The following is a 14,404-nucleotide window of genomic DNA, read 5'->3' as shown; positions in this document are numbered from 1 at the left end:
TAACAATGGGGATACGTTCTGAGAAATGCATCATAGAGTGTACTTGAACCTGGATGGCATAGCTACTACATGCCTAGGCTATATAGTATAGCCTGTTGCTTCTAGGCTACCAAGTTGTACAGCATGTTACTGCCTACAGTTAATACTGTAGGCAGTTGTAACACAAAGGTAAGTATTTGTGTATGTAAACATATTTAAACATAACAAAAGTACAGTAAAAGTATGATATAAGAGATACAAAATGGTGTACTTATATAGGGCACTTATAATGAATGAAGTTTACAGGACTGGAAGTTTCTCTGGGTGAGTCAGTGAGTGAATGAAGAGTGAATGTGAAGGCCTAGGATATTACTGTACCCTACTGTAGACTTCATGAACACTCCAAACCTAGGCTATACTAAATTTGTAAAATATATATTTTTGATAATAAATTAATCTTAGCTTACTGTAAGATTTTACTTTATAAACTTTTTAAATTTAAAACACTTTGACTCATTGTAATAACACAGGTTAAAACACAAACATATTGTACACTTGCACTAAAATACTTTTTTCTGTAAATTCATATATTATGGAATGTTTTTTCTATTTTTAATATTTTAACCTTTTAAACACATTAACGAGGGTAACACATTAGCCTAGACCTACACAGAGTTCGAATCATCAATATACTTTCTTTCGCCTCCAAATCTTGTCCCACTGAAAGGTTTTCAGTGGCAGTAACATACGTGGAGCTATCATCTCCTATGATAATACTTTCTCTGAAATGCTTCCTAAAAGATTTGCCTAAAGCTATTTTCAATTAACTTTTTATCATTAGAGGGAGTACACTCTATAATAACAATAAAATGTATAGTAAAGATATAAACCAGCAACATACTAATTCATTATCATTATCAAGTATTATGCACTGCACATAATTGTATGTGCAATACTTTTATGCCACTGGCAGTGCAGTAGGTTTGCTTATGTCAACATCACCACAATCATCTGAGTAATGCATTTTGTGCTGATTGTTATGATGCTGTATTAATCCGTTCTCACACTGCTATAAAGAACTACCTGAGAGTGGGCAGCTTATGAAGAAAAGAGGTTTAATTGACTCACAGTTCCATAGGCTGTACAGGAAGCATGGTTGGGAAAGCATCAGGAAACTTACAATCATGGCAGAGGGCGAAGGGAAAACAAGCACCTTCTTCATATGGCAGAGCAGGAGAGAGAGAGAAAAGTGGGAAGTGCTACATACTTTCAAATAACCAAATCTCGTGAGAACTATCAGAACAGCAAGGGGGAAATCTGTCCCCATGATCCAATCAACTCCCACCATGTCCCTCCCGCAACATTTGGGATTAACATTCAGTATGAGATTTGGATGGGGACACAGAGACAAACCATATCAGATAGCTACAATGTCACTAGGTGATAAGAGCTTTTCATTTTCGTTATAATATTAAGGGACCACTGCAACATATGCGATCTGTCATTGACCAAAATGTCACGTGGTGCATGACTGTATTTAAATGGTTCACGGGCATAATTGACCCATATTTTTAATCCTTAATCCTTTCAATATTACAACACAATTTATTTTACCCCTATATATAGGTTTTAGTGTATTGTTCATTGTGTAAATAATTTTTGTCTTCATTGGGGGAAATATAAGAAACCTCATAACTAAAGCTCTTTAGAATCAGCTGTTGCTACTGCTGCTCTTACTTCTTTCCATCTAAAACCTCCATGTCTTGTTCCAAAAGCCCTTATTAAGTGAGAATTCGATTCAGAAGCAAGGTTCTAGGACTTATACCATCCTCATTCCCTTTCATTCTCACTTCGTGTCTCTTTTCTTTCTGTTATTCAATTCCTTTTCTTTTAGCAAATATTTAATAAACACTGTTAGTTTAGTTTGCCTTCTGGACGTTAGTGCATCAAAAATTCTACCTCTTGTTTAATGAAGTTTGTAGTTTAGTTAGGAAGGCTTATAGGAATCAACATGCTATAATGCAAAGAATTAGTATAAAATGATTCTATGGTAGGAAAATGCAAGACATGATTATTTATGATTTAGTTCTATGAAAAATGTTTTCACCTTTAATTGATAAAGGCCCTGGAGTTAAACTACCTGTGTTCAGATCCTAGCTGTACAATTTAATAGTGTTGGGAAGCTGGGTGTGATGGCTCATGCCTGTAATCCTAGCAGTTTGGGAGGCCAAGGCGGGCAGATCACCTGAGGTCAGAAGTTCAAGACCAGCCTGGCTAACATGGCAAAACCCCGTCTCTACTAAAAATACAAAAATTAGCTGGGTGTGTTAGTGAGTGCCTGAAATCCCAGCTACTCGGGAGGCTGAGGCAGGAGAATCAATTGAACCCAAGAGGTGGAGATTGCAGTGAGCCGAGATCGTGCCATTGCATTCCAGCCTAGGCGACAAGAGCAAAACTCTGTCTCAAAAAAAAAAAAAAAAAAAAAAGTGTTGGGAAAAGCAAGATATTTACCTCCATGTGCTTTTCTTTGTAGCTGTAAAATGAATATAGGAATAGTATCTATCCCAAAATATCATTGTGAGAACCACAATGGGATAAAACATGCAGTATCAAAAAAGTTTATGGCACATAACATTCTCAATAAATGTTAATTATTAATATTACTTTCATTTCTATACTTAATACTTGTTATCAGACTTTCCTGATAAAAGATGTAAAGGCTCCAATTATTTTGATATTTAATTAGTGCCTGCTCTGTGTAATATTCACCTGCCTCCTCTATACTTGGACACTTGGTTATATTCTGTAAACATGGATTTCAATTTTGATCTTGGTTAATAGTTCTGGCAATTATTTTAATTTGGGGCTTTCTATAAATACTTGTCTGTAACTCAACCTTCAGTTGACTTCAATAATTTTACATAATACCTATTCCATAAATCTGAGCTTTTACTAATATGCTACCATAAAAGCCTTCATTATGAAAAATACATGTCTAATAATCTGCTGGTTTTTAAACCAGTTTCATTACTTTCATGCATGTGATAAAAAAGATTTTTTTCTCATTTCTTGGTATTTCTAGTAAATACATGTTGATGCTTCTTCCCAGTTCTTTTTCCCTGATAATCATCCTTCCTATCCACTTAGATTTTGGGTTAAGCCGTGATCATATTTTATTCTCATATTCCCAGCTCTGGTCATATCTACATAAGAGTTGACAGCTCTCTCTAGTTTGTTCAATTGGACCTCTTTTTATACATAAAACTACGAGTTGGAAACTAAGTCATGTTACTTATAGGGAAATCAATCACAGGTTCTTGAGTTCTATCAGTATCTACTGTTGTAAATGTTGGTCAAAGATAGAAAAATTGTCTATCAAGTAGAAAAGAGAAGTTATAAACATAATTTATAATCTTGTGATCAGTTCAGAGATGAAGGTTTTTGTCTCCAATGATATTCCCTGTTTTCTGCTACTGGTGTGTACATCATTTCTAATACATAAATACACACACACACACACACACACACACACATCATTTCCTCTTCTCTTTACCTCGCTGTGGAAAATAGATAAGGTTTATAGTGGTTGGTATGCTCAGTCTATTAGTGGAATAACAGTGGAAATAGAGACCTATTGGAAATAAATTGAAATCTTGAAACTAATGATAGTGGCCCTGTGACATTTCTGAATGTAAAAGTTAGGTGTGACTTCCAGTCGTCTCCATTTGGGGAGATATTGAATGCATTTATAGTTATATATGTACTAATGAATGCATGTCAGGTAGAGAAAGCTTTTAAATTATGTATAGAAGTATATGTAGATGGAGCAACTAAGGTGAAAAGTTTTGTGGAGTAATTAAAACTTCCCAACATATCCAACAAAATATGTCCTAAACGGTCATGTTTTTACTTGTTCACTAGACAAGAGTTGCATAATGAACATAAACTGTCATAATTAAATTTATCCTCTCTTTCTTTGTCTGTACGTATCCCCACCATTAGCCCCAGGTATTTAAACTGAGAGACAAAGAGAGAGAAGTTTGTCACAGGACTTGAGATAAGTTCTATCTCTTGCTTGCTGATATTATTGTTTCACTATTTCTAGTCCTTATTCAGCTTTAATTGTTCATCTGTTCTGTGAACTCTATGAATTATTTCTTCATCCTTACGTTACCATTAAGTTGCCCTTCAGGTGTAGTCCAATACAAATTTGCATCTGATACATGCAAGAAAACTAGCATATTCTGTTTCTGGTGTTGATGTTAATACTGAGGTTTAAGATATTGGATAAGTTGATCCTAGTATTTCAATAGCCATGTCCTAAACTCTTGTAGATTAATCTTACATATTAATCTTACAGATTACCATATTAACAGATTAGAATGCAACGGAGGGTGTTTATCTATATTATTAAGATAGATCTGTTATTATTTAGGGGAAGTCAGGGAGAGAGTAAAATAATAAAGGAATGAGAAAATTTTCTGAAGAAATGTCTGCAATTATTCTCAGGCATTTTTCTCTGTTTCATCAATGGTGACTTATACATGCATTTGAGACAGAAAATTTTAATAACAAAAGCTAAGTTTCCCCAGGGTTGATGCCCTGATGGAGCTTACCAGCTACCTTAGATACAATCCTTCAGCAACTATGCTCTTTAAATCAGTGAGCTTCTTTTATTATTTTTATTTTGAATTTTATTTTTTTTTCACTTCTTTATCTTCCTTCAAGTTATCCTACCACTCCAGTAAAGGAAACAATTACATACACTCCTTTTTTGGGGGGGAGAGTAACATCTGAAAACAGAAGTTTTTTGTTTGTTTGTTTTGTTTTTTGTTGTTGTTTTGTTTTGTTTTTGAGACAAAGCCTCGTTCTGTTGCCCAGGTTGGAGTGCAGTGGCACGGTCTCTGCTCAATGCAACCTCCGCCTCCAAGATTCAAGCGATTCTCCTGCCTCAGCCTCTCGAGTAGCTGGGAATACAGGGGCCTGCAACCACACCGGGCTAATTTTTTGTATTTTTAGTAGAGACGGCATTTCTCCATGTTGTCCAGCCTGGTCTCAAACTCCTGACCCTATGATCCAACCACCTCAGCCTCCCAAAGTGCTGGGATTACAGCCATGAGCCACCGTGCCTGGCCTGAAAACAGAAGTTTTTGTAAGGTATTCCTAACAGCACTGGCCATCTTCCCTCATGCACATTCCATCCCCTCCTCAACAAAAGAGTTTTTTTTTTTTTTTTGATTGTCCTGTTTCCTACTTGTTTTCAGATATTAATGTAAATATAAGCATATACTCATTATAGAAAATTTAGAAGTTATAAGAGAGGAGAGAATTAAGAACTATTCATTATTCTTCATCTAGAAATAACCAGTCATAACACATCATATTTACTTTTTTCTCTACATGTTTAGATATGCATAGATATTTAGAAATTTGAGATTATAATATACATATTTACTTATATCTGTTTCTGTTTACAATAGATTGTAAATATTTATTATAATGTAACAGAATAAATTAAATAAACCATTTAATTGATCCTATATTGTTGAACATTTGCAATACAAAGTGGCTTAAAAGGCAACTATGACTGGATTTTCCATGAAGAGAAGATGATATGTATAGGCCTCTTTCTCCCTGCTCTTCCCCAAGCACAGCAACATATTCTGAAAATAATCCAAGCACTAACCAAAGGAGAACTCTGATCAGTAGTAAGAAGAAGTTGAGCTGGTTTGAAACCCGAAGGCTAAAACAACACAAACAGCACAACAGCTGTGTGTTTTATCTCACTACCAAGACATTGAAAGTTAAACTGACCCTGGAACCAGATCCTAAAAATGTAGGTCAGTTCCTATATGCTAAATATAAATACGGTGGATTACCTTCTAAAATAAAATTCTAAATAGGAATCAGAGGACCTAACATAACTGAAAAAATATCCAGGATACAATAAAACATCACTATTGGACCAAAATCCAGAAAGTCACAACTTGAAGAAGAAAAGACAATCAATTGATACTTAGATGATTCAAATGTTGTAATTAACTGTTGGGATTTTAAAGCCACAGTCATAAAAATGCTTCTGAAATCAGCTACAAATTTTCTTGTAATAGATGAAGTACTAGAAAATTCTGCAAAGGATTAGAAGTTGCAAAGTAGAACCAATGGAAATAATAAAGCTGAGATATACAGTGAGATCCATTTAAAAACTCACCAGATAGGCTCAATAGAAGTGTGGTGCTGACAGGGAGTACAATAAAGAAAATTGAGAATTTATTTATATATTTAATAAAATATAAAAAACAGAAAGAAAATTATCTTTAAAAATTAGCACAACTAAGGGACCTGTTGGGTACTAACAAAGACAACATTTGTATTTTCTGAGTTACAGAAAAAGAGGAAAATAAGAACAGGATTCCAAGATATTCACATACAAATCCAATAAACTGAGAATTTCAAATAGAATGAACCCCTAAGATTGTATGCCAATACACATCATAATTAAACTTCTAAAACTAAAACAAAGGATCTTAAAAGCAGACAGTGAGCAGAAACACATTACCTGTATAGGGATGCTAATTTGAATGACAATGGTTTTATTGTCTGAAAAAATGGACACCAAAACAGACACCAAGGTCAACATTATTCTGTGACATAAAATAAACCTCAACAAATTTGAAATAATTGAAACCATACAGAGTGAGTTCTCGGACTCTAATAAAATTAAACTAGAAATCAATAAGAGACAACAGGATGATATTGAAACATGCAAAAATTAGATAACACATTTCTATATACCTATGGATCCAAGAGAAAAATTTGAAGCTAATAAAACCATAAATACAATTGAACTAAATTGATAATACAACATATTTAAATATGTGAGATGAAGTCAAAGTAGTGTTTAAATGGAAATATATGACACTAAATTCTTTTATGGGGAAATATGAGAGATATCAAACTAATAATCTCAGTTTCTATCTCGGGCAACAAAAATAATGAGAGTAAAATAAAGTTAGAGTAAGAAGAAGAAAAGAGATATTAAAAACAAGTGCAGTAATCAATAAAATTGAAAACAGAAAACACTAGACAAAAGACAATGATACAAAAAGAAAAAAATAATAAAATTGATAAAACGCTACCAAGACACAAATTAAAAAAAGAGAAGACACAAATCACCAAAACAAGAAATGTTACAGAAGATTTCACTGAAGACTCTGCAGCCACTAAAAAAATAATAAGGGAATATTATGAACAGCTTTACACTAAGCACTTTGACAACTTAACTAACTTCAGCATTTCTTCAAAAAGTACAAACAGCCAAAGCTTAACCAAGATGAAACTGATAATCAAACAGAACTACAATTATAGAGAAATTGATTCATTATTAAACATTTCTGAAAAATAAATTTCCAGGCCCAAATAATTTCATTAGAGAATTCTACCAAACATTTAAGATTAACATCAATTTTATATAATTTCTTCCATAGAAGGGAATATGTTCCGATTCAATTTATCAGCCTATTATTACTCTGATATCAAAATCGAACAGAGAGAATACAGTGAGAAGATAACTACTGAACATTATATCTCATGAACTTAGATAAAAATTTCTCAACATATTTGCAAACTGAATCCAACATTATGTAAAATGAATTATATCCTATAACCTCGTGGAATTTTCACTAGTTATGAAATGTATTAAAATAAATCTGCCAAAATCCAGAACACTGACAACCCTAAATGTTGGGTAGAATATGAAACAACAGGATCTCTCATACATTACTGATGGAATGCTAAATGGTACACCCACATTGAATCAGATTGTTAGTTTTTTACAAAACTAAACATAACTTACTATGTGATCCAGTAATTGTAAACCTTGGTATTTACCCAAATGAGTTGAAAATTGATATCCACACACAAAGTCCTGCACATGGATATTTATGGAAACTTAATGCATAATTGCCAAAATTTGCAAGTAACCAAGATGTCCTTCAGTAGGTGAATAAACTGTTGTAATCTAGACAGTGGAATAGTATTGACTGATAAAAAGAAATGAGGTAGTAAGCCATCAAAAGACAAGGAGGAACCTTAAAGGCATGTTACTAAGTGAATGAAGCCAATCTGAAAAGGCTGTATACTGGATGAATCCTAGTATATGACATTCTAGAAAAGGCAAAACTATAAAAACAGGAAATAGATAAGTGATTGCCAAGGATTAGGGAGGAGTTAGAGTAAATTCTAATGTAAACCATGGACTTTGGGTGATAATGATATATCAATGTAGATTTATCAGCTATAACAAATGTATCACTCTGGTGGGGATTGTTAATAATGAGAGAAGAGAGGCTATGCATTCAGGGCTGGAGGTGGGGCGGGTACATGGGAAATATCTGTACTCTTTGCTCAATTTTGCTGTGAACATAAACTTCTCCAAAAAATAAAACATTTTGCTTAGAATTGCTTTGGCTATTCAGGCTGTTTTTTCATTCCATATGAATTTTAGGATTTTTTTTTCTAATTCTATGAAAAATGACATTGATAAATTGATAGAAATTGCATTGAATCTGTATATTGCTTTGGGCAGTATGGTCATTTTAATGATATTGATTCTTCCAACCCAAGAGTATGAGATTTTATTTCCATTTGTTTGTGTCATCTATGATTTCTTTCATCAGTGTTTTGTAGTTTTCCTTGAAGATATCTTTCATCTGTTTGATTAAATGTATTCCTAAGTATTTTATTGTTTTGTGGTTAGTGTAAATGGGATTGAGTTCTTTATTTGATTCTCAGTTTGAACATTATTGGTTTATAGAAATGCTACTATATTTTGTACATTGATTTTGTATCCTGAAACTTTACTGAAGTTATTTATCAGGTGTAGGAGTCTTTGGAGTGGGAGTCTTTGGAGTAGTCTTTAAGGTTTTCTAGATATAAGATCATGTCATCTGTGAACAGAGAAAATTTGACTTCCTCTTTTCCAATTTAGTTGCTTTTTATTTATTTCTTTTGCCTGATTACTCTGGTTAGGACTTCCAGTACTATGTTGAATATGAGTGGTGACAGTGGGTCAAAGCAATACTGAGCAAAAATAACAAAGCTGGAGGCGTCACATTACCTGACTTCAAATGATACCACGAGGCTATAGTAACCAAAAATTGCATAGTGCTTGTGCAAAAATAGACACATAGGTAAACAAAACACGATGAATAATGCAAAATTAAAGTTACACACCTACAAACAACTGATTGTTGACAAAGCTGACAAAAATATGCAGTTGAGAAAGGACACCCCATTCAATAAATGGTGCTGGGAAATTGGATAGTCAAATACATAAGAATGAAACTGTACCCCTATCTCTCACCATATACAAAAATTACCTCAAGGTGGATTAAAGACTTAAATGTAAGAACTCAAACTATTAAAATCCCAGAAGGAAACCTAGGGAAAACTCTTCTGGATATTGGCTTAGGCAAAGAAATTATGACTAAGACCTTAAAAGCAAATACAACAAAAGCAAAAATAGACACATGGGACTTAACCAAATTAAAGAGCTTCTGCACAGCAAAAGACACAATAAACAGAGCAAACAGACAACCTACAGAATGGGAGAAAAAATTTGCAAACCATGCATCTGGCAGATGACTAATCTCCAGAACCTATAAGTAACTCAACACAAGAAAAAAAAAAAGATAATTGCATTAAAAAGTAGGGAAAGGACATGAACAGATATTTCCCAAAAGAAGACATACAAGCAGCCAAGAAACATCAAAAAATATTCAGTTATCACTAATCACAAGAGAAATGCAAATTAAAACCACAAGGAGATACCATCTCACACCAGTTTGAATAGCTATTACTAAAAGCAAAAACCAGCAGATGTTGACAAGGATGCAGATAAAAGAGAATGCTTATATATTATTGGTGGAGATGCAAATTAATACAAACTCTATGGAAAACAGTATGGAGATTTCTTAAAGGACTAAAAAGAGAACTGCCATTAAACTCAGTGATCCCACTACTGGGTATATACCCAGAGGAAAATATATAATTACAGCAAAAATACCTGTGTACTAGTATGCTTATTGCTCACTATTTAGAATAACAAAGTCATGGAATCTACTGAAGTATCCATCAAAAGATGACTGAATAAAGAAAATGTGGTATATATACCACGGAATACTATGCAGCCATAAAAAAGTAAAATAGTGTCTATTGCAGCAACATGAATGGAGCTGGAGTCCATATCATAAGTAAAATAACTTAGAAAGTCCAAAACCCCATAATCTCACTTACAAGTAGGAGTTAAGCAATGGGTAGACATGGACATACAGAGGGAAATAATAGGCACTGGGGACTTCAAAAGGGAGGCAAGAGTTGAAAAAGTACCTATTCTATACAGTGTTCACTATCCCAGTGATAAGCACATTTGAAACTCAAACCTCACCATTATATGATAAAGTCATCTAGCAAAACCGCACATGTACCCTTGGAATCTATAAAAAGATTAGTAAACATTACTAAAAATTAATTTGTTTTATTCCCCTCATATTAATAAACTGAAAAAGAAAAATTAGATGGTTATAATGATTGCTGCAAAAGATCTGTTTGAAAATTCCAAAATATATTTATGATAAAAATGATCAAGAAGTTAAAAGTGAGGGGAATCTCCACAACTTGATTCATTTAATGTGCCCTCAGCTAACATCTTATTTGATAGCAAAAGATTGAATGTGTTTCCCTAAGATTTGGAATAGGATAAATCTGTTCACCCACCAGTTTTATTCAACATAGTAGTTCTAGCTAGTAAAATAAAGCAGTAAAAAATATAAAATCATACATACTAAAAAGTAAGAAGAAATAGTCAATATTTGCAGATGACATGATTGTCTGCATAGTAAATCCCAAGAAACCTTTTGGGATTTAAGAAAAAATAAAACCCACCAAGAATGGAAGAGTTAAGTTCATCAAGGTCAAATGATAGAAGATCAACAGGTAAAAAATAATCTAATATCTAGCTACTAAAAATGAACATATGCAAACCAAAATTTAAAATATAATTCCATTTACAATTGCTCCAAAAAATGAAATATTTATGTGTACACTTGACAAATCATATATATGAATTATATGCTCAAAATCAGAAAATGCTAATGACAGAATTTTTAAAAACTAAATAGAGAGAGATAGTGTGTTTACATTGAAAAGACTCAATGTAATAAAGATGTCAGTTCTCCCAAATTTATCTAATTGCTTCATGGCAATTTTATCTAAATCACAGTAAAGTTAGTTTTGTAGACTGACTAGCTTATTCTGCACTGCAAAGGCACAGGCTCTAGAATAGCTAAAACCAATCAAAAATAAAAACTACAATAATTTTTCAGAACATAGACAATAAAATAAGATATAAATAGAAGCAAGGCAGGCATGATGGCTCACACCTGTAATCTCAACAGTTTGAGAGGCGGAGGCAGGCAGATCACTTGAGGTCAGGAGTTCAAGACCAGCCTGGCCAACATGGTGAAACCCCACTTCTGATTAAAAAAAAAAAAATACAAATATTAGTTGGACATGGTGGTGCATGCCTGTAGTCCTAGCTACTCAGGAGGCTGAGGCAGGAGAATCACTTGAACCCAGGAGGTGGAGGTTGCAGTGAGGCAAGATCCTGCCACTGCATTCCAGCCTGGGTGACAGAGCAAGAGAAGAAAGAAAGAAAGAGAGAGAGAGGAAGGAAGGAAGGAAGGAAGGAAGGGAGGGAGGGAGGGAGGGAGGGACAGAGGGAGGGAGGGAGGGAGGAAGGGGAAAAGAAAAGGTGTAAATAGAAACAACAAACAGTTAAAAGGCAGGGGGATGAAGCTACAGTGTAGAGTTTTTATTAGTTATTTTTGTTTGTTGGTTGGTTTGTTTTATATGCAAACCCTGTTAAGTTGTTATCAGGTTAAAATAGTGCGTTATAAGATGATATTTGCAAGCCTCATGGTAACCTCAAACCCAAAAACATACAATGGATACACAAAAAACAAAAAGGAAGATACTAAAACATATCATCAGAGAAAATCACCCTCACTAAAAGAAAGGCAGGAAGGAAAGAAAGCAGTAAGAGGACCACAAAACAACCAGAAAACAAATAACAAAATGGCAGTAGTAAATCCTTACTTATTGATAATAACATGGAATGTAAATGGACTAAACGCTCCAATCAACAAACAGTTGCTGAATGGATAAATAAACACCGAATCATTTGTTGCCTGTAAGAAACACACTTCACCTATAAAGACAATTGACTGGAAATAAAGGGATGGAAAAAAGATACCCCATGCCAATGGAAACCAAAAAAGAGCAGGAGTTGCTATAGTTATATCAGACAAAACAGATTTCAAGACAAGAACTATAAGAAGAGACAAAGAAGGTCACTACATAATGATAAAGGGGTCAATTCAGCAAGAGAATATAACAATTTAAAAAACATATGCACCCAACATTGAAGCACTCAGATAAAAAGGCAAATATTATTAGAGCTAGAGAGAGAAATAGATTCAAATACTGTAACAGGTGGAGATTTTGACACCCCACTTTCAGCAACGGACAGATCTTCCAGGCAGAAAATCAACAAAGAAACTTTGAACTTTATCTACACTATAGACCAAATGGAGCTAATATATACTTACAGAACATGTCATCCAATGGCTGCAGAATACATATTCTTTATCTCAGCATATGGATCACTTCCAAAGGTAGACCATATGTTATGTCACAAAACAAGTCTTAAAACATTCAAAAAATTGAAATAATATAAAGCATCTTCTCTCACCACAATGGAATAAAGCTAGAAATCAGTAACAAGAGAAATTTTGGAAACTATACAAATACATGGAAATTAAACAATAGGTTTCTGAATGACCAGTGGGTTAATAAAGAAATTAAGAAGGAAATTGAATAATTTATCGAAACAAATTATAATGGAAACACAACATACCTAAACCTATGGGATACAGCAAAGGCAGTACTAAGTGCCTACAACAAAAAAGAAGAAAAAACTTCCAGTAAAAAACCTAATGATGCATCTTTAAAAACCTGAAAAGTAGCTCAGCAAAGGCTACAAGTGCCTACAACAAAAAAGAAGAAAAAACTTCCAGTAAACAACCTAATGATGCATCTTTAAAAACTTGAAAAGGAGCTCAGTGCGGTGGCTCACACCTGTAATTCCAGCACTTTGGGAGGCTGAAGTGAGCGGATCACTTGAGGCCAGGAGTTCAAGACCAGCCTGGGCAACATGGCAAAACCCCATCTCTACTAAAAATACAAAAATTAGCCAGTGTGGTGGCATGAGCCTGTAATCCCAACTACTCAGGGAGCTGAGGCATGAGAATTGCTTGAACCTGGGAGGCAGAGGTTGCAGTGAGCCGAGATACGCAGCTGCACTGCAGCGTGGGCGACAGCGTGAGACCCTGTCTCAAAAACAAAACAAAACAAAACAAAACAACAACAACGTCCTTGAAAAGGAAGAGCAAGCCAAACCCAAAATTAGATCAGGGGAGAAATAAATGAAATTAAAATGAAGAAAACAATAGAGAAGATCAATGAAACAAAAAGTTGGTTTTATGAAAAATTAAACAAAACTGACAAACCTTTAGCCAGACTAAGAAAAAAAAAGAGAAGACTCAAATAAATCACAGATGAAAAAGGTGACATTACAAGTGTTACTGCAGACATTCAAAGATCATTAGTGGCTACCACACAAAACTGTATGCCAATAAATTGGAAAATCTAGAAGAAATGGACAAATTCCTAGACAAACACAACCTACCAAAATTGAACCATGAAGAAATCTAAAAACCGAATAGACCAATAACAAGTAATGACATCAAAGCCACAATAAAAAGTCTCCCCAGTAAAGAAAAGCCTAGGAACTGATGAATTCACTGGCATAATTCACTGATGAATTTTGTCAGACATTTAAACAAGAACTAACTCCATTCCTACTGAAACGAATCCACAAAATAGAGGAGGAGGCGATATTTCAAGACTCATTCTATGAGGCCTGTATTACCCTGATACCAAAACCAGAGAGAGACACATCAAAGGAAAGAAAACTATAGGCCAATATCTCTGATTAATATTGATGCAAAAATTCTCAACAAAATACTAGAAAATTGAATTCAACAATACATTTAAAAGATAATTCATTGTGACCAAGTGGGACTTATTCCTGGGACGTAAGGATGATTCATCATATACAAATCAATCAGTGTGATGCATCATATCAACAGAAGGACAAAAGCCATATGACCATTTCAATTGATGATGAAAAAGCATGTAATAATATTTAACATTCCTTCATGATAAAATCCTCAAAACACTGGGTATTGAAGAAATATACTTCAACATAATAAAAGCCATATATGACAGACCCACAGTTAGTATT

This window comes from Pan troglodytes, chromosome 3 (genome assembly GCF_028858775.2).
Source record: "Pan troglodytes isolate AG18354 chromosome 3, NHGRI_mPanTro3-v2.0_pri, whole genome shotgun sequence".
NCBI classification, from domain to species: domain Eukaryota; kingdom Metazoa; phylum Chordata; class Mammalia; order Primates; family Hominidae; genus Pan; species Pan troglodytes.
This window is presented reverse-complemented; position numbering follows the sequence as displayed.